This window comes from Theropithecus gelada, chromosome 8, assembly GCF_003255815.1.
Source record: "Theropithecus gelada isolate Dixy chromosome 8, Tgel_1.0, whole genome shotgun sequence".
Taxonomy (NCBI): Eukaryota; Metazoa; Chordata; class Mammalia; order Primates; family Cercopithecidae; genus Theropithecus; species Theropithecus gelada.
Window position 1 is genome coordinate 38,566,972 of NC_037676.1, and position 20,426 is coordinate 38,587,397.

General features: G+C 33.8%; 1 protein-coding gene across 2 annotated transcripts in view; it reads left to right on the plus strand.

The window, feature by feature from the left end:
• Positions 1 to 20,426, plus strand: part of LOC112630255 (disintegrin and metalloproteinase domain-containing protein 18) — a 149,386-nt gene that overhangs the window by 59,871 nt on the left and 69,089 nt on the right. The gene's annotated exons all lie outside the window — the stretch shown is intronic.

Consider the following 20,426-nt stretch of genomic DNA (forward strand, 5'->3'; position numbering starts at 1 on the left):
TATCTCTTGTGCTTGCAAGAATTACTAAACATTGTAATGAGGTTTTTAAATCCTTCTCAGGCATTCCTGCATTTACAAATTTTTGAGTGACCAAAATTTGTTTTATTTATTCATTTAAAAATATATGTATACACCTGATTATAATTTCATCAATCAAATGTTCAACGAACATTATTTTCAACAGGTGAGATGACATACTTAATCCACTTTAATTATTGTCCCATAATATTTAACAATTTGTCTCTATTTCAATAAAGTTTCTTCATGATTTATCCCCCAACAGTTACATGAATTCCTCCTCCCTACATAAACAACTGTCACCACATTTTAACACACCGTTAAATTTTCTCAATTTCTCTTAAGTCATCCTATATTTCACAAGGAAAAGCCTATATGTAAGAGTCTGTGTGTGTCTATATATGTGTATATACACACACATATATCACACTTAAACGTATGTAGTACATACATAGCACACACACATACATGTATATATATATACACCAGTTTCCAATTATCTCATATTTTCCCATGCTATCTTAGTTTTCTGATAAGCTGTACTGTGCTCATCTTGCCGTCTCCTACCCCCAAATATGGTATCATTTACCTGCCAATAAATACTAGCTATTTTTTATGAAGCATAAAATAAAGCAACACAATCTGGGTCTAGGTCTTCACATTTTGGATTTCTACAACTATAGAATGTAGGCAGATTGACATGAAGAGCAGATATAGCCAGTGTCCCATCAGTATTCCCTTTATATTTGCTGTTCCGGCAGTACTTTTGTTTCAAGTATCAGAGACTTTCTGCTGGAGTGTGCCTCCTGTTACCTCAGTGGTATGTGCATCCATTAGCACGGTGAGCTCAGTGTGCTTGGAAACAAATGATCAGCCATCAGATAATTATGATGGTCAGTCCCAGATTCCTTTCTCCTTGTGAGGGAATTCTCTGAGGCATTTTCTACATCAGAGCTCTTTAACTGTGGCCAGTTGGTTAAATCCAGCTGCTGCCTGCCTCTTCTTGTAAATGAAATTTTATTGAAATACAGCCATGCCCATGTGTTTGAATGTTGTCCATGGCTGCTTTTGTGCTATAATAGCAGAGGTAAATAGTTGCAACAGATACTATATGACAAGTAAGTCTGGAAAAACTATTTGATTTTTTACAAAAAATGTTTGTTAATCGAAAGGGAATTTGGAGAGTAATTTGAACTATATGAAAGTTAAATGAAATGAAAACCAAGACATTTCAGAAAGATTCTATACAGAATCTGTGATAACACCCCTGACATCAGAGGGCCTGAAACACCGTTACAGTTATCACAGATTCTATATCCAGTCACTTTGAAAACCACTTGTAGACTTTTTGTAAAATAAATAAAGTTATACGTTTCTACTAACAGCAGTGAAGAAAAAATTTCTTATACAAGACTAAGAAATAAAAGGTATCAGACTCAGAAAAGAAGTTAAATTGTCTCTGCAGATGACTTGATCATATTTATAGAAAACCCTAGTGTCCAACAAAAAATTAGAACTAATAAATACAGTAAAGTTGCAGGATACAAAATCAATATACAAAAATCAGTAGCTCTTTCTACACTAACAACAAACTGCATGAAAAAGAAATCAAGAACACAGTCTTATTTATAATATCTACAAAAAATAAATACTTGGGAATAAATTTAACCAGGGAGATGAAAGATCTGTATACTGAAAACTATAAAGCGTTGTTGCAGGAATGAAAGGAAACAGATAAATGGAAAGATAAACCATGTTCAAGAACTGGAAAAGTTAATATTGTTAAAATATCTATAGCGGTTAAAGTGATCTACAGATTCAATGTAATCTCTATCAAAGTTCCAGTAACATTTTGCACTAAAATAGAAAAACAATTCTCAAATTCGTAAGAAACCCCGTAAGACCTTAAAACCCAAGCAATTCTGAGTGAAAAGAGCAAAGTCGGAGGCATCACAATACCTGACTTCAAAATATCCTACAAAGCTGTAGTAATCAAAACAGCATGATAATGACATAAAAACACATAGACCAATGAAACAGAGTATAGAGCCCTAAAATAAATGGACACATTTATAGTCAATTGATTTGTGACAATAAAGGATGTCTACTAACTATCCAGTTTACTAACTGTATATTCACATGTAGAAGAATAAAATTAGACCCTTGTCTCACAAAATATAAAAAACCAATGCAAAACAGACTAAAGATTTAAAACTAAGACCTGAAACTATAAAATTATTAGAAGAAAATATAGGAAAAAGCTCCACAACATTGGATCTGGCAATGATTCATAAATATGGCACCAAAAACACAGACAACAAAAACAAAAATAGAGAAATGGAACTATATCTAACTAAAAAGCTTCTACACAACAAAGAAAACAGTCAACAGATTAAAGGGAGAACTTAAGGAATTGGAGGAAATATTTGCAAACTATACATCTAATAACAGATTAATATAAAAATACATAAGGAACCTCAACCACTCAATAGCAGGAAAACAATCCAGTTAAAAATGGGCAAAGGACCTCAATAGACATTTCTCAAAATAAGACATACAAATGGATGAAAGGTATATGAAAATATGCTCAAAATCACTAATAATCTGAGTAATTCAAATTAAAATCAGAAAGAGATATTACCTCACATCTGTCAGAATACTATCATCAAAATAGATGACTGATAACAGATGTTGGTAAGGGTGTGGAGTAAAGGAAACCCTTGCATGCTATGAGGGAAATATAAATTAGTACAGCCATTACAAAAACAGTATGGAGATTCATAAAAAAAATTAAAACTTCATATAATCCAGTGATCCCATTACTGGGTATATATTCAAAGGAAATAATAGCAGTATGTTGAAGAGATGTCTGCACTCCCATTTTAATTTCAGCCTCATCTACAATAGCCAAGGAATGAACCTAAGTGTCTGTCAGTGAATAAATGGATTAAAAATCTGGTAGAGATACACAATGGAATACTACTCAGCCTTTTTTAAAAGAAGAAAATCCTGCAGTTGGTGACAACATGGATAAAACTGGAGGACATATGTTAAGTGAAATAAGGCAGGCATAGAAAGACAAATACATCTTCTTCTCACTTATTGTGGAATTTAAAAATGTGAAACATATACCAGCCAGGAGTCGAATGGTGCTACCAGGGGCTGGGGGTGGGAAACTGGGGTGACGGTAGTCAAAGCATACAGAATTTAAATGAGGTAGGAGGCATAAGTTCATGGCGACTATGGTTAATAAAGATGGATTGTATACTTGAAAATTGCTAAGAAAGTAGATTTTAAGTGTTTTCACCACAAAATAATCACAAGTTTGTGTGGTAATGCATGGGTGTGTTAGCTTGGTTTAGCCATTTTAGAATGTATACATGTATCAAAACATTGTGCTGTGTATCATTAATATATAAATTTTTGTTTTTCATTTTTAAAAATGCAGTTTTTAAAAAATCAACAATAATGGTCATTAAAGTTGAAATATAACTAAAGATCTTATACAGATATTAAAAAATGGTAAGATAATATCACACACATTATATAAGTAAACAACAATCAGATAAAATTGACAAATTATTCTAAAATTGTATTTATAAACACTAACATGAGTCGATATTTAAAAAGTGAATAAATAGCCTTAAAGGAATTCATATCTATATTTCACAACCTCTCATCAGAGAGAAGTTCATACCACATGACTCTACAAGTAATTATTTAAAAGTTAAGGAATTCAACTGATTTTAGACTTAGGAAAAAACCTAATATGCCCTAACTTCTTTGAGGATAAAATAATCTTGATGTGAAAATCTGATGAAGATATTTCAAGAATAGTTTTTATGTGTTTTTAATTGATATATCATAGTTGTACATATTTTGGGGGTACATGTTATATTTTGATACATGTATACAATGTGAAATGTTCAAATCAGAGTAACTGGGATATCTTTTATTTGTGTTGGGAACATTACAATTCTCTTCTAGCTATTTTAAAATATGCAATAAATAATTTTAAACTATAATTTACTTATTGTGCTACTGGACACTAGAACTTATGTTTTCTATTTAATTGTATTTCTGTACCCATTAACCAACTTCTATTCATCCCACTTTCCTTCCCAGCCTCTGGTAACAACCATTCTACTCTCTGCCTCCGTGAGACCCACTTTATTGGCCTCCACACATGATTAAGAACATGTGATATTTGCCTTCCTGTGTCTTATTTCACTTAAGATAATGTCCTCCAGTTACATCCATGTTGCTGCCACTGACAGGATTTCATTCTTTTTATGGCTGAATAATATTCCATTGTGTATATGAACCACATTTTCTTTATCCTTTCATTTGTTGATGGGCTCAGGTTGATTCCACACCTTGGCTATTGTAAATAGTGCTGCAACAGACATGAGCATGCAGATATCTTTTCAATATACTGATTTCCTCTTTTTTGGATGTATACCCAGCAGTGGGACTGCTGGGTCATGTGGCAGTTCTATTTTTTGTTTGTTGAGGAAGCTTCATACTGCTTTCCATAATGACTATAATATTTTAGATTTCCATTAACAGTGTGCGAGTGTTTCCCTTTCTCAGCATCCACATTAGCATTTGTTATTTTTTGTTGTTTTGATAATAGCCATTCTAACTGGGATGAGATGATATCTCATCGTGGGTTTGATTTGTATGTCCCTGATGATAACTGATGAACATTTTCTCCATATATCTGTTGTGATTTGAATGTATTACTTTGAGAAGTGCAGGAGCTTTTTGTCCATTTTTAAATTGGATTATTTGGTTTTTGCTATTCAGTTGTTTGAGTTCCTTATATACTCTTATATTAAGCTATTATCAAATGTGTAATTGGCAAATATTTTCTCCCATTATTTAGGTTATGTCTTCACTCTGTTAATTGTTTCATTTGCTGTACAGAAGCTTTTCAGCTTGATGTAATCCCATCCATTTTTACTTTTGTTCCTTCTGCTTTTAGTCTTGCTTAAAAAAATCTTACTCCAAACCAATTTCCTGTAGTGTTTCCACAATGTGTTCTTCTACTAGTTTCATATTTTCAGATATTACATTTAAGTCTTTAACTCACTTTTAGTTAATTTTTGAAAATGATGAAAGATGGAGATCTAGTTTCACTCTCTTGCATATAGATAGTTCATTTTCCCAGTACCATTTATTAAAGAGACTGTTCTTTTCCCAATGTATGTTGTTGGATATGTCCGTATTTCTCATGAACACAAAATCTTCACTAAATGATTAACAAATTGAAAATAATGATACAACATATACATAAACAGTAACATTATGTTCTATTGTTGGGAATATTGTGGTTTATTTACAGAATGTAAAAAAAGTGATCATCTCAATGGATAGATAATAAATTTTGAGAAAAAGTTACAAGAGGGAAATTCGTTATATTTAAGAAAGTGTATCTATAAAATCTACAGTTAACATCACACATAATAGTTGAACAACCCAGAGGTCAGAAATGAGACAGTGAAAGATCTGTTGTCATCTTTCACACTTATTATTGAATGTGATAAACTAGCCACCAAAGCAACAAAAAGAAAATGCATAGTAGTTGGAAGAGAGGAAATTTAACTTTCTTTATTTATAATCATATCATTGTGTACATAAAACCCAAAATAATCTAGAAATAAATTATTTGCATGTATAAATGAATTTATCAAGGTCACTTGTTACATAGTCAATTCATAAAAATCAAATACTTCTTTATAAATGGTTAGAAGAAAAAATTTTAAAATAACAACATCTACAATAATATCCAGGAACATAAAATACTTAGGAATATATATAATAAAACATGTATAAGACTACTAAATATAAAACTGCAAATCATTAGGAGAAAAATTATGGAAGTACTTAATCAATGCAAGGATATGTCATGTTTTAAAATTAGAGAAACTAATATTACTAAGATGTAATTTTTGGTCCAAATTCATCATCCCCAAGTGCAATTCCAGTTCATATGCTAGCAGGAATTGTGTTTGTATATGTGTTGGTGTGTGTAAATAGACAAACTAATTTTAAAGTTTAAATGGAAACATGAAAGGCACAAAGCTAGCCAAAGTGATCTTGAAAAAGAACAAACTTGGTCCACTGAAATTTTCAGAAATCTATTTTCATTATAAAATTATAGTTATTAAGGCAGTATGGTATACGTGCTTGGACAGACACAGACAAATGAAACAGAATGGAACTTCGAATAGACCTACATAAATATAATTACTGCTTTGTGACAAAAAGGACATAGGAATGCAGTGTAGAAAGGATGCCTTTACAAAAAATGATGCTGGGACAATTCAATATACATAAGAAACAGTCTTTACCTATTTGGGTTATATATAGAACCTAATTCCAGATGTATTGTTGATAAATGTGTAAAGGCAAAGAAAAACCAAAACAAAGTGTGAAACATAAGTGAATATGTAGCCTAATAATTAAAAGTCAAAATTACCTAATATTTACGAATTGAATTTTGATAAAATAAAATATCAGGTAAGACATTTAAAGGGTAGATTATGCAATAGGAGATTGTTTTCTCCACATAAATGTGGCAGAAGATACGTACTTAGATAAAGAATACATATAAATCAATAAGAAAATGACAGACTTTCGGACAGAAAAATTGACCTAATTCTTAAACAGAAACTTCCAAAGTGGATATACTAATGGCTTATAAATTTGTGAATCGATGCTCAACATCCCAAAATGCAGATTGAAAGCATAATTTGAAAACAACCAAACACCATCAGAATGGCAAAGAAGAAAAAATTGGTGAGGATGAGTCACTGTAGCTATTATGCACTGCTGTTGGTAGTGAAAATTGGCAGAAGAAGTGAAAAGTTGTGCTATTTTATTGTAAAGTTGAACACATTCATAGCTGTGATCCAGAATTTCACTCTCAGGTATATATAAAACATAAAACATATTGTAATAGCAAAGAAAAGCAAACAGAGAAATAGCCCAAATATTCTTTTTCAGCAAAATGAAAAACAAATTGTGCTATAACAATAAAATAAAGTATGCTGCACAAAACAAAGTGGTTGAATTCAATAAACATTATTTTGAGCAAGATAACCTAGACCAAGAAAATTATAGTAAGTTGAAAAAATAAAACTATTATAAACTGTTAAAAGGCAAGATCACATTTCCCTTTATTGGTTAGTAGTCACTAAAAAGTGTGTTTTTGTTGCTTTTTTTTGTTTTTCTTTTTTTGAGACAGTCTTGCTCTATCATCCAGGTTGAAGTGCAGTGACTTGATGTCGGCTCACTCTAACCTCCGTCTCCCGGGTCAAAGTCATTCTCCTGCCTCAGCCTCCTGAGTAGCTGGGATTACAGGGACCCACCACCAAGCTTATTTAATTTTTTCTTTTTTTGTATTTTTGATAGAGACGGGATTTTGCTATGCTGCCCAGGCTGGTCTTGAACCCCTGGCCTCAAGTGATCCACCTGCCTTGGCCTCCCAAAGTGCTGGGATTACAGACATGAGCCATGGTGCCTGGCCTAGTTACGAAAAAGGAGTTTAAGGAATCATCTCAAGACTTGATGACACTGTTCACATTGTTTTGGGGAAATGTTGTAGATTTCAATCTCTTCTAGAAGTGTATTCAACATATAACTGTAGACATATGTTAATTTTAAAGATAAATAGTACATCTAAAAAGGAATATATTGGAAATTGTATTTTCAATGGAAAAGACAGAAGAACAAAGTCTTGATAGTCTTAAAAATGAGAAGAGAGGAAATGCAAAACAAAACAATAAAACCTATGATACCTCAAAATATTAAAATATAATGATGTCAGAGTAAGAACATAACATTTCAGGAATGGACATAACTATTAAAAGGTTATATTTTCCTATTAAATGAGAGACACTTATGTTATAAAATATCCAGCTATATGCTGTTTACATTTCCGTATCTACAGCAATCGAAACACATAGGGAATTGTTTTGGGAATCTTTGAGCTGAGATTACTGATGTCAGTCTTGCTGGTGAATATTAATAATTTGTTGCTTTTTATTAACTGAGTGAAATGAAACATTTATAAATCAAAGAAAAAGAACTTAAAAGAATCTATGGCAAATCCCTTAAACTGTTTCATTAATACAATTGTGGTAGGCAGAATATTGTCCTCTCAAAAGTGCCCCCCTCTCATCCTTGAACCTGTGCGCATGTTATTTCACATGACAAAAGGAACTTTGCAGGTGTGATTAAGTTAAGGACCTTGTGAGGGAGAAAGTACACTACATTATTCAGATGCATCCAATGGCTCAGATTTTTTAAAGCAGAAGAGGAAGGAGAAGAAAAGCTGATAGCGATGTGCTATGACAAGAATTTGACTTTCCTTTACTGGCTTTAAAGATAGAGGAAAAAACCATAAGCCAAGGAATTTGAGGGGCCTTCTATGAACTGAAAAAAGCAGGAAAATAGATTCTACCCGAAAGCTTCCAGAAAAGAATCCAAGCCCACCAACACCTTGATTTTTAAGTGTTGGACTGCTACACTACAGAAGTTTAGATCATATGTTTGTATTGTTTTAAACCACTAAGTTTGTGGTAACCTGTTAAAGGTTACAGCAGTAAGACGAAACAAACACAATTATAGTAAGTAATAAGTAGGGGTTATTTATGCTAGTTTCTTAGTATACCACTGGAGATTTCTTTCCCAGAAATCTAAGTAAAAATAACACTGCATTAGGGAGGGTTGAAAACGGAATAATGCTTCTGAAGAGTACCTCACATGCCCCTCTTCATTATAACCTGAATGTTGGAGGGCAGATGTTCTATTACAACATTTCTTATTTGAGTTGTGGAGAGGAGTACTTCCTATATTCTCTAATCAACATTTAAAAAGTAATATATTTTTCAAAATTGAGAACAAGATGAATAATAAATGTAAAGAGCACTTCACATTTCCAACTTGATCTCTTGCTAGAAAACATTTAAAATAGTTTTGGGGAATGAAAATATCTAAGTCTTAATATAGAATGCCTTAGAGAAATTTGGGACAATTAGAATGCATGATGGATTTTTAAAATAAACCATGGAATTTTGAAATTGTGTATATTATTTTTTTCATTACAAAGTTCCCTTGCTATTAGATTATGCTTCTCAGTGGCTGTTGTTATATGTTATCTGATAATTGATTAATTGTTTGATAGCTAAAAGAATTGGTTGGATTTTAAATGTAAAGACCATCGATGCTAGGAAGAAACTGTATCAACTAACGAGCAAAATAACCAGCTAATATCACAATGACAGGATCAAGTTCACACATAACAATATTAACCTTAAATGTAAATGGATTAAATGCTCCAATTAAAAGACACAGACTGGCAAATTGGATAAAGAGTCAAAACCCATCAGTTTGCTGTATTCAGGAGACCCATCTCACATGCAGAGACACACATAGGCTCAAAATAAAGGGATGGAGGAAGATCTACCAAGTAAATGGAGACCAAAAAAAAGCAGGGGTTGCAATCCTAGTCTCTGATAAAGCAGACTTTAAACCATCAAAGATCAAAAGAGACAAAGAAGGCCATTACATAATGGTAAAGGGATCAATTCAACAGGAAGAGCTAACTATCCTAAATATATATGCACCCAATACAGGAGCACCCAGATTCATAAAGCAAGTCCTTAGAGACTTACAAAGAGACTTGGACCCCCATACAATAATAATGGGAGACTTCAACACTCCACTGTCAACATTAGACAGATCGACGAGACAGAAAGTTAACAAGGATATCCAGGAATTGAACTCAACTCTGCACCAAGCGGACCTAATAGACATCTACAGAACTCTCCACCCCAAATCAACAGAATATACATTCTTCTCAGCACCACATCGCACTTATTCCAAAATTGACCACATAGTTGGAAGTAAAGCACTCCTCAGCAAATGTACAAGAACAGAAATTATAACAAACTGTCTCTCAGACCACAGTGCAATCAAACTAGAACTCAGGACTAAGAAAATCAATCAAAACCGCTCAACTACATGGAAACTGAACAACCTGCTCCTGAATGACTACTGGGTACATAACGAAATGAAGGCAGAAATAAAGATGTTCTTTGAAACCAATGAGAACAAAGATACAACATACCAGAATCTCTGGGACACATTTAAAGCAGTGTGTAGAGGGAAATTTGTAGCACTAAATGCCCACAAGAGAAAGCTAGAAAGATCCAAAATTGACACCCTAACATCACAATTAAAAGAACTAGAGAAGCAAGAGCAAACACATTCAAAAGCTAGCAAAAGGCAAGAAATAACTAAGATCAGAGCAGAACTGAAGGAGATAGAGACACAAAATACCCTCCAAAAAATCAATGAATCCAGAAGCTGGTTTTTTGAAAAGATTAACAAAATTGATAGACTGTTAGCAAGACTAATAAAGAAGAAAAGAGAGAAGAATCAAATAGACGCAATGAAAAATGATAAAGGGGATATCACCACCGACCCCACAGAGATACAAACTACCATCAGAGAATACTATAAATACCTCTATGCAAATAAACTAGAAAACCTAGAAGAAATGGATAATTTCCTGGACACTTACACTCTTCCAAGACTAAACCAGGAAGAAGTTGAATCCCTGAATAGAACAATAGTAGGCTCTGAAATTGAGGCAATAACTAATAGCCTACCAACCAAAAAAAGTCCAGGACCAGACAGATTCACAGCCGAATTTTACCAGAGGTACAAGGAGGAGCTGGTACCATTTCTTCTGAAACTATTCGAATCAATAGAAAAAGAGGGAATCCTCCCTAACTCATTTTATGAGGCCAACATCATCCCGATACCAACGCCTGGCAGAGACACAACAAAAAAAGAGAATTTTAGACCAATATCCCTGATGAACATCGATGCAAATATCCTCAATAAAATACTGGCAAACCGGATTCAGCAGCACATCAAAAAGCTTATCCACCATGATCAAGTGGGCTTCATCCCTGGGAAGCAAGGCTGGTTCAACAAATGCAAATCAATAAATGTAATGCAGCATATAAACAGAACCAAAGACAAAAATATCTCAATAGATGCAGAAAAGGCCTTTGACAAAATTCAACAGCCCTTCATGATAAAAACGCTCAATAAATTCAGTATTGATGGAACGTATCTCAAAATATTGAGAGCTATTTATGACTAACCCACAGCCAATATCATACTGAATGGACAAAAACTGGAAGCATTCCCTTTGAAACCTGGCACAAGACAGGGATGCCCTCTCTCACCACTCCTATTCAACATAGTGTTGGAAGTTCTGGCTAGGGCAATCAGGCAAGAGAAAGAAATCAAGGCTATTCACTTAGGAAAAGAAGAAGGCAAATTGTCCCTCTTTGCAGATGACATGATTGTATATTCAGAAAACCCCATTGTCTCAGCCCAAAATCTCCTTAAGCTGATAAGCAACTGCAGCAAAGTCTCAGGATACAAAATTAATGTGCAAAAATCACGAGCATTCTTATACATCAGTAACAGACAAACAGAGAGCCAAATCATGAATGAACTTCCATTCACAATCGCTTCAAAGAGAATAAAATACCTAGAAATCCAACTTACAAAGGATGTAAAGGACCTCTTCAAGGAGAACTACAAACCACTGCTCAGTGAAATAAAAGAGGACACAAACAAATGGAAGAACATGCCATGCTCGTGGATAGGAAGAATCAATATCGTGAAAATGGCCATAATGACCAAGGTAATTTATAGATTCAATGCCATTCCCATCAAGCTAGCTACCAATGGCTTTTCTTCACAGAATTGGAAAAAACTGCTTTAAAGTTCATATGGCACCAAAAAAGAGCCCGCATTGCCAAGACAATCCTAAGTCAAAAGAACAAAGCTGGAGGCATCACGCTACCTGACTTCAAACTATACTACAAGGCTACAGTAACCAAAACAGCATGGCACTGGTACCAAAACAGAGATATAGACCAATGGAACAGAACAGAGTCCTCAGAAATAATACCACACATCTACAGCCATCTGATCTTTGACAAAGCTGACAAAAACAAGAAATGGGGAAAGGATTCCCTATTTAATAAATGGTGCTGGGAAAATTGGCTAACCATAAGTAGAAAGCTGAAACTGGATCCTTTCCTTACTCCTTATACGAAAATTAATTCAAGATGAATTAGAGACTTAAATGTTAGACCTAAAATAATAAAAAACCCTAGAAGAAAACCTAGGGAATACCATTCAGGACATAGGCATGGGCAAGGACGTCATGTCTAAAACACCAAAAGCAATGGCAACAAAAGCCAAAATTGACCAATGGGATCTAATTAAACTAAAGAGCTTCTGCACAGGAAAAGAAACTACCATCAGAGTGAACAGGCAACCTACAGAATGGGAGAAAATTTTTGCAATCTACTCATCTGACAAAGGGCTAATATCCAGAACCTACAAAGAACTCAGATTTACAAGAAAAAAACAAACAACCCCATCAAAAAGTGGGCAAAGGATATGAGCAGACATTTCTCAAAAGAAGACATACATACAGCCAACAGATACATGAAAAAATGCTCGTCATCACTGGCCATCAGAGAAATGCAAATCAAAACCACAATGAGATACCATCTCACACCAGTTAGAATGGCAATCATGGATTAAGAAAATGTGGCACATATACACCATGGAATACTATGCAGCCATAAAAAAGGATGAGTTTGTGTCCTTTGTAGGGACATGGATGCAGCTGGAAACCATCATTCTTAGCAAACTATCACAAGAACAGAAAACCAAACACCGCATGTTCTCACTCATAGGTGGGAACTGAACAATGAGATCACTTGGACTCAGGAAGGGGAACATCACACACCGGGGCCTATCATGGGGAGGGGGGAGGGGGGAGGGGGGAGGGATTGCATTGGGAGTTATACCTGATGTAAATGATGAGTTGATGGGTGCTGACGAGTTGATGGGTGCAGCACAGCAACATGGCACAAGTATACATATGTAACAAACCTGCACGTTATGCACATGTACCCTAGAACTTAAAGTATAATAATAATAAAAAAAAAAGAAAAAAAGAAAAAAGAATGGCAATCATTAAAAAGTCAGGAAACAACAGGTGCTGGAGAGGATGGGGAGAAATAGGAACACTTTTACACTGTTGGTGGGATTGTAAACTGGTTCAACCATTGTGGAAAACAGTATGGCGATTGCTCAAGGATCTAGAACTAGAAATACCATATGACCCAGCCAGCCCATTACTGGGTATGCCCAAAGGATTATAAATCATGCTGCTATAAGGACACATGCACACGTATGTTTATTGTGGCACTATTCACAATAGCAAAGACCAAATGTCCATCAGTGACAGACTGGATTAAGAAAATGTGGCACATATACACCATGGAATACTATGCAGCCAAAAAAAGGGATGAGTTTGTGTCCTTTGTAGGGACATGGATGCAGCTGGAAACCATCATTCTCAGCAAACTATCGCAAGAACAGAAAACCAAACAGTGCATGTTCTCACTCATAGGTGGGAATTGATCAATGAGATCACTTGGACTCGGGAAGGGGAACATCACACACTGGGGCCTGTTATGGGGAGGGGAGGGGGGGAAGGATGGCACTGGGAGTTATACCTGATGTAAATGACGAGTTGATGGGTGCTGACGAGTTGATGAGTGCAGCACACCAACATGGCACAATTATGCATGTGTAACAAACCTGCACGTTGTGCACATGTACCCTAGAACTTAAAGTATAATAATAATAAAAAAAGAATCGATTGGATTTTTACATGGAAAATGGCATACGATGTCTCAGTTTTCAAACATATTTTCTAAGGATCCCCTGGTATTGGAATGAATAATTTTCTTAAAAAAACAAGCAAATGCACAAAAAAGCAAGTATGTGTGTGATATATTATGAAAGAAAACCAAATTATAAATATTGAACAGTATGTAAGTGACAACAGTTACTAAAAATGTAAAAACTAAGGAGATGGGCAAGAAATTGAACTGAATATAACCAACGAGGTGTCTCTGAAATATATAAAACAAAATACATGGACTATGCACATATCCATAGTCCACAAAGCTTTAATATACCTCTTTCAGGCTATCAAACAACTAATCAATTACCAGATAATGTATAACAATGTCACTAAAAAGCATATTCTAATAGCAAAGGAACTTTATAATGAATAAAAGAATATACGTAATTTTCAAAATTCCATGGGTTATTTTAAAAATCAGTCATGCATTAGATCATGCTGAAAATAATTATAGATACCAAAAAATCTGAAAATACACATGTCTTCCCACAACATAATAAATGTGGATATTAACTTAAAACATGTTGTCCCTGAAAATTCATCTGCAAAGAAAAAGAAATGCTTTATTTTTAAATACATTTAAACTGGGGGAGGGGTGAAGTCTTGAGTTTTTGCATGTGACTGAAGTTAAGTTGTTATAAGTATATAATAATTTATTTTAACTATAAGATATTTTATGTAAGCCTTATGATAACCACAAAGCAAAAAACTATGGCAGGTGCACAAATGAGAAAGGAATTAAAACATAACACAAAAGAAAATCACCAAATCACAAGAATAAACAACAAGAGAAGAAGAAAAGAACAAACATCTACAAAACAACCAAAAAACAACTAAAAAAATGGCATTAGTAAATTCTTGTCTATAAATAGTTACTTTGAATATAAATGGATTAGATTTTTGAATCAGACGACACAGAATGGCTGAATGGATTTTTTAAAAAGATTAAATTATATGCTGTATCCAGGAGACTAGCTTTAGCTTTAAGGACCCACATAGGCTGAAAGTAAAGGAATAGAAGACTGTATTTCATGCAAATAGTAACCAAAATAGAACAGGGACAGCTATATTAATAACAGATAAAATAGACTTCAAGTTGCAAACAGTCACAAGAAACAACAAAATACATTGCTTAATGAAAATGGTACAATTCATGAAGAATACATAAGTTATAAATGCATCCAATACTGAAGTATCTTAAGTTTATAAGGTGAATATTGACAGACATTAAAGGAGAAATAGATGGCAATACAATAATGGGAGATGATTTTACTACTCCACTGTCAACAATGGACATATCAACCAGACAGAAAATTAACAGGAAAGTACTGGAAGAGTTACTTTAAAAGAGTAATATGAGTATTCCAGTCCTGAAATTAGGAAAATATAAGATAAGCATAAAAAGGTAGTAATTCTAATCAATAATAGCAAATGCAAACATTTATAATCTGTGAAATATTAATGCAATATTGTGCAGAAACAGTTAACCTACCAGCCCTGAAGTTGCCATCTTTAGAAAGACCTGCTTCTAAGGTTGGCCTTCAGTTCAGGTCTGAGAATTTGAAGTTTTAAATGTTCCATAGGTGATAATGTTGGTTTGCTTTCCCAGACTGTGATGTTGAACAATTTAATTTATAGTGGATGCCTGCTTCCTTTTGGGATTCTAGAATTTTGGTTATTGTGATTGATCATTTAAGTACATGATCAGGATGCCTATATGACCATACTCAGATAAAAATGCTGAGTCTCAAATGGGCTTCCCTAGGCAGAAACATTTCATGCAATATTGCCTTTTTGCTAATAGAGAAGGGAACATGCTTATTGTACTTTCTCTTACACTGGGTAGATGAAATTTGTGTAAGGAATTCTCCGGACTTTATTGGATATGTATTTTTCCTTTACTAATCCAGGTGTCTTTACTAATCCAATTCTTGCTGTGCTGTTGTAATAAATCTTACATGTGAATGAAACTGTCTTCTAAGTCCTATAAATGTTTCTGGGTAATCATCACATATGTGTGTGGTATTGGGAGCCCTGGAAACATTGATGAATTAACATTGGCATAGTTATTTATGTAAAACTAAAGATATATGTAGGGAGCATTTAGGAATGATAAAGAGGATATTAAAATATAGAGAATATTTAAGATGTCATTAATACATTCTAATGCCTTCATAATATTGGTGATTTTATAGTATAAATTTAAAGTATTAACTCATGAGAGTAGTCAGCAGTGTTACAATTATTGAAATATTAATAAATTACCAAAAATATATAACAAAGGTTTAAAGCATCTCTGGACTATTTCTATCCTTGAGGAGTATTCAAGGTTTAAGAATTAACAAATATTTTTTATTGCTTTATCAAGGAAAGTTTTGATTTTTTAGAGTGCATGATTGTGAATAATACAATGACTATCAGATTTAATTTATACGATGGCCTCAGCAGTTATGTCTACTGTTGCATTTGCATGGTCAGTGCAAATGCCAGCACAATAGAAAAGGCAAAGTCTAAGTTTTATTAAGAAAATTGTTTTCACCTCATAGATCTGCTGAAAATATTTTGAGCCCCCCACCAAATCTTCCAAATACATTTGGAGAACTTCCCATTTAAACTAACTGATAGACAATAAAGATGCAATATTCAACTCATTACAGTAGTAAAAATGGGAGAGAAATAGTAATAGTATTGCCAAAAATGCAATAAATAATGAAATAAAAAGGAAATTCACATTAGTAAAATTAAAACTATGTAAAATCACAAGTAAAGTTAATAAACACTTTTAAAATAAATATTTTTAAATACTTCAAAGAACTAAACGATACAACAAAACTGAAAGAAACACAGAGATGTGAATAAAAGCATAGTTTTTTTCCTGGGATGGGAATACTTAACATCAAACTACATCCAATTAAATCTCTAAAGTCCCCATAAACACCTCCTTAAATTGAACTATTTTTCTACACAAAAGCAGTTTCTATATTTCATCTGGAAATAAAAACTTACCAAATATCCCTTTTAGTAATTTGGAACAATGACCATCTAAAAAATGCTGTGATTAATGAGATATGGTATTGGCAAAAGAGTAAACTATAAAGAAAATGAAAGAAATAGTCCATGTTTTGGTCGTTATTATAATCTACACATAGAATAGTGTCTGGCAAATATCACATGCTCAATAAATACTTGTTGATTGAATAAATGTAAGGATAGTGTAATTATCTTGATAGCAATACGTCATTTTTATCACTGAGTAAGGAATGACTCCAGTATATTCAGAATACCCCATTAGAAATAGTGTGACTTGGAAGGTTTATTCAAAAGTTTGACTTTTTTTTTTTCTTTTTTTTTTTTTTTTTTTTTTTTTACTTTTCATTGAATGTGATGCTTTTATTTCATTTCATTTTACTTTTTATTATACTTTAAATTCTAGGGTACATTTTTCTTAAAGAAAACTAAGGATGAATGCAAAGGAATTTTTACAAAAGTAGTTGACTTTAGCAAAAACTTGCCTTAAAAAATATCAAAATACACTATAAGGCTGCTTAATTTCACTTGCAGTGTTATTGGGCCATTGGCTGAAGAAAGAAGTATAGATGTTTATACATCTGTTTCTATTTATACATCAATATTTTTATCTGTCACCAGATCTAAGTATGTAAAAGTTGTATAGAGAGATAACATTTATTTCTAGGGTAGAAGTGGTTAATTTCATAAATATTAATTTATAAACTGGATGCATTCCCTGTGAGAAAGGGAGAAGCACCTGTGACATCCGGGATCTACCTGGTAAAATCAATCAGGCTTTGGTGGCATTAGGAGCTGATTTGGCCCTCATGTATGGGTGTTGGTGTTCTCTTAAAGCTCTTTTGACCCTTGACTCAAAAGGTTAAAATCAGACTAGGAAATTCTATTATTATGATGAATCAAGAAAGAGAAATAAGGCCACTCTTCAGTTATGTCTAAACAGAGAAAACACATGCACCAAAATGACTAAACACTCACCTGTCCTAGCTAATATGAGTAGTTGCTGCAACTGTACCACTTTCAGCTTTAGCATTGGCCCAGTATTTCCTCCTTCTTGATAAGAATTATTAAATTTTCCAGTCACAGAATTAGCCCTTGGTTCCTGACAGCATTCAGTCGAGAGGAAAGTCCAGACTTCTTAAATTCTCCCTGAAAATTACCTAACACAAGCCCAGATCTTATCATTAAACCCTCCTACTGCAGTATTCCATGGTCCCCTTGTGTGTGTTCTTTGCTGCATCAAGCAATAAGCCTAATTTGTAACACTACAGATATGTTCTAGGTAGTCTTTGTTGAAAGGGCAGTGACACCTGTATCTTCATAAATATCCTCCATTTTACACAAATGGAAGCTCTGTTTTGTGTACCCACACACCCATACAAATGTGGGTGCATGCACCTTATTTGTACCTGTGTTCACATATATAATAACTGCTAATAAATATTTGAACAAATATTCAACAGCATATAAAGCGATACGTTTTACAAAAAGTAAAGCTATAAGCCTTAAAATTAGCAATAAAATATAAGATTAAAGTACTAGTATTGTTTTATATTCTTGGCATGGTGGAGGTCTTGATAATTAATAATAAAACCCAATAGTCCTAAAGGAACAAGAATATTACAAATTACTCAAATTGATAGGCACCATTAACAGACCAATTATAGACTGCAAAGAAACATTATAAAAATGTAGAAAAGAGAGGCTGGGCGTGGTGGCTCACACCTGTAATCCCAGCACTTTGGGAGGCTGAAGAAGGCGGATTACGAGGTCAGGAGATAGAGACCATCCTGGCTAACATGGTGAAACCCCATTTCTACTAAAAATAAAATAAAATAAAATAAAAATTAGCCAGGCATGGTGGCGGGCACCCGTAGTCCCAGCTGCTTGGGAGGCTGAGGCAGGAGAATGGCATGAACCCGGGAGGCGGAGCTTGCAGTGAACCGAGATCGCAACATTGCACTCCAGCCTGCGCAACAGAGGGAGACTCCGTCTCAAAAAACAAAAGAAAACAAAAAAAACACACACATATATATATTATATATTTATATTTATATATGTATCTCTATATAAAACAAGATATCATATAAAATCTGGTTCTGTTATCTAATGGGAAGAGGGAAAGAAAAAAGCCCTGCTATGCAAAATGGTCCAAATGTATGATTATTTAATTCATAAATAAAATTGCACAAATGCAAATTTATTCACAAACTCACTGGTAATCAGAGAAGTAATAATGAGAGCTTTGAGTTCATTTTTTCCATTCCTTGTTACAAATTAAAATGATTGGTCATAATTAGTACTGCTAAGTATTGTGGTACAGGGAGAACTTCTTCATTAATGGCTAGTGAAAAAATATATATACACACACATACATTCATACAGCATTATTTAACTTTGGAAGGTTAAACAGTGAATTACACAAAGTGATTACCCCCTAGGGAATCTGGAGACTGTAATTACAATTTCAACTTTTGCTCTACATTTTATATATTATTTGATTGTATAAGCATGCATCTATTTACATGCATACACATGAAAATGTGTGAACAAATGGGAATTTCAAAATGAAGAAGAATCCTGCCTTCATATTAAAGGACAAGATCTTTGAAACTAGATCTCTGAGTAAATAAAATTGTTTAATAAAAGAGTTAAGAATATAAAAATATGGTGTAAATGCAGTGTTATTTACGTACAAATAATATTTGTTTTTTAACATTCTGTAAAGTTATTACCTAATTTATTTATTTATTTTTCTGAGATGGTGTCTCACTCTGTCACCCAGGCTGGAGTGCAGTGGCATGACCTTGGCTCACTGCAACCTCTGCCTCCCAGGTTTAAGTGATTCTCTTGCCTCAGCATCCTGAGTAGCTGGGATTACAGGCACGTACCACCAAGCCTGGCTAATTTTTGTATTTTTAGTAAAGATGGGGTTTCACCATGTTGGCCAGGCTGGTCTTGAACTCCTGAGCTCAAGTGATCTGCCCACCTTGGCTTCTCAAAGTGCTGAGATTACAGGCGTGAGCCACTGCACCCAGCTCCTAATTTGAATAATAATTGACTGCCATTTACTTTTTAAAAATAATAGGTATAGGCATTTTTTGTTTATTTCTATTATAGTAAAATGTGGTACATAAATAAATACTAAGTACATTTTTACTCTACTTATTGCCTCACTCTACCTTTATTTACAATTGGAATCCTTAGTAAACAAATCACCCATGAGACCCTTGAGAAAAGTTTGTTTCTCCTGAAAACCACCTTTTCATTCCCTCAAGGATATATTTTGGTATTGGTAACTTACGAGTTAATTATCAAATATTTTAGCTAATGAATATTGCTGACCAACTGCTATTTTAGATGTTATTTCTGCAGTTCTTATACTTGCATGCACCTGTGGCTATTCTAGAAATAGTAAAATAGGGTCTGGCATGGTTGTTAACTCCTGTAATCCTAGCACTTTGTGAGGCTGAGGCAGAAGGATCGTTTGAACTAAAGAGTTTGAGACCAGCCTGGGCAAGATAGTAACACCTAGTCTTTACGAAAAAAAAAA